This window comes from Limulus polyphemus, unplaced genomic scaffold, assembly GCF_000517525.1.
Source record: "Limulus polyphemus unplaced genomic scaffold, Limulus_polyphemus-2.1.2 Scaffold8212, whole genome shotgun sequence".
In the NCBI taxonomy this organism is placed as follows: domain Eukaryota; kingdom Metazoa; phylum Arthropoda; class Merostomata; order Xiphosura; family Limulidae; genus Limulus; species Limulus polyphemus.
The window spans coordinates 4,310-6,629 of NW_013673822.1; the positions used below are offsets into that span (position 1 = coordinate 4,310).

Consider the following 2,320-nt stretch of genomic DNA (forward strand, 5'->3'; position numbering starts at 1 on the left):
TGAACAGTTTAGTTTTATATAGAAATATCTCAACATTTGTTTGTTACCGTTGGTTTATTATATAAATTAGTTTGTGTTATATTTATCCACACTGAACAGTTTAGTTTTATATAGAAATATTTCAACATTTGTTTGTTACTGTTGGTTTATTATATAAATTAGTTTGTGGTATATTTATCCACACTGAACAAAGTTTCTACCATCCTTTAAACATTTTAATAAAAACTTCAGTTTTTCTTTAGTATAAGACTTGCTTCCAAAAAATGTTTGACACTTTTATTTTTGTCACATCCTCAGGTGCTCCACCCCCATCCCAACAATTTCAAGGGGTAAGTTGTATCATTTCTGTGCATCTTATAAAATATTATATTGAAAATTAATTTACATTAAAGAATAGGTAGGAAAAAGATGACACCTTGTAATAATGTTTTTTCTGTAGTAGATAGGTTTTGAATGTCAGTTTGACAACTAAATATATATCCTTCTAGTCAAGTTACTGCATTGTATGAAAAAAAAAGTAATGTTTGCTTTTACTTGTTACAATCAAGCGAGCCTACCGAGCTATGTACGACTACACTGCTGCCGATTCTGACGAGGTTTCATTTATGGATGGAGATATAATTATCAACTGTACACCCGTTGATGAAGGTTGGATGACAGGCACGGTGCAACGCACGGGACAGATTGGAATGCTCCCTGCAAACTACGTTGAACCCGTGAACTGATGGAATTTCTTTATAACTTCAAAAAATGTTATATTTTGTATAATGATGATAAGATTAAAGGTTTTTAAGAGAGATCTCAAAAGTTTGCCCTTAATGATGTGGTTCTATAACAAGATAAAAATTAAGTTTTATTTTATTTTTATGATTATAAGAGCTGGATAAAATACTGTGACTTAATATGAAATCATATAATAGTTTAAAAAAAAGTCAGAGTTTCAATAAGATTTGTTGTCTAAAAATAAACCTAACTTTCTCTTCATTCTATCCAAAAGTATTTAGTGTAAAAATCTACAAAATGTTTATTATTTCATTCCTCTTGGGTCTTAAACTTTCCAGTTAAATGATACATTGAGGTTATCCATGTTTGTATAAATATGTTAAAAAAAATTAATAATAATTATCAGATATATTCCATATTTGCTTCTGAATAGATAAGATTTATATTTTACAAAATATTCTATGTTTCTATATAGTTAATAACTCACAATAAATGTCTTTTATGTAACATTATATAATCAGTTTTATTCTCTAGGTAACAGTTTACATTTGTTTACGGTAGGATTTAGAGTTTAGATTGTAATTTATTTCTAAAGAAAAATATATGTTTTTATTTTTGAGGTAATTTTGGTTTGATTTTTATCATAAATATTAATCTTTTATTGATTATGTCCTGGATTGTAATTTTAAGATTTTTTTTTTTTCCTTAAGGATTAGCGTTATTAATTAAAACTATATATTGATACGAGTGGTATTCTTGAGTTTTTTTATGCATCATGATATTTCACGATGAACCTGTTTTCTAGTACTGACGTGGCATGCCGAGAGAAATGTTATCTTTATATATATATATTTCATGAAAATAAAGTATGTACGTTAAATTTCTAATTGTATTTTTACCACATTTATGCAAAAAATATTCAAGTGATAAGCTGTTTTGTGATCTTTTGCTATGCACCTGTTCTATGCCACTAAAGCTTCTATCAAAATGATATATATATATGCTCAAGGAAATTGTTCCAGTATTTCTTGTGTTGATATACTTAATACAGTTTGAATTTAATATATGTGTACGTTTTATTTTGTGTTAGCACGTCTTTGTTTAGTTATGCTGAATTTAAGATCATATAACTGATAACTTTTGTTATTTAGTCTGAGCCATTTGTAAGTCAATTTTATTTGAAGTTAAAATAAATAGTTAAATTTTGATGTTGCTTATACTAAATACTTTGTATAAGACAATGGCTAAGAAAACAATTGGATCAATCCTAATTCATCTCCCTCTAGACTAGCAGGGAGTGTATGTGACACGATAAAAATTAGTTTTTGTAGGTTTATTATGATCAACCTAAGATGCATCTAAATAGTGTTTTGTTTTATAAAAACAAATAGGAAATAATACATTGATAAATGGATATTTTTACTTGCAAGACATTATGCCAGATTACAAAACATATTAGTGAAAGAGGTGTGAACTTCAAAAACAACAACAACAAACAAACTGAAACTACTTCACTGGCAGCTCCTTTCTTACTTTATTGTAAAATTACCTCGTGAGTTAAGACATTTGTAAGCTCTGGATGATGAAATATTTCAAT

The 2,320-nt window shown here is 27.5% G+C and overlaps 1 long non-coding RNA gene across 1 annotated transcript; it reads left to right on the top strand.

Annotated features, from left to right (window-relative positions):
* The first annotated feature begins 273 nt into the window (after nt 1–273).
* Nucleotides 274–1,931, top strand: LOC111083109. The gene is made up of 2 exons (XR_002608803.1): nt 274–329; nt 549–1,931. It is a non-coding gene; the product is annotated as an uncharacterized LOC111083109 (long non-coding RNA).
* The last annotated feature ends 389 nt before the right edge of the window (nt 1,932–2,320 follow it).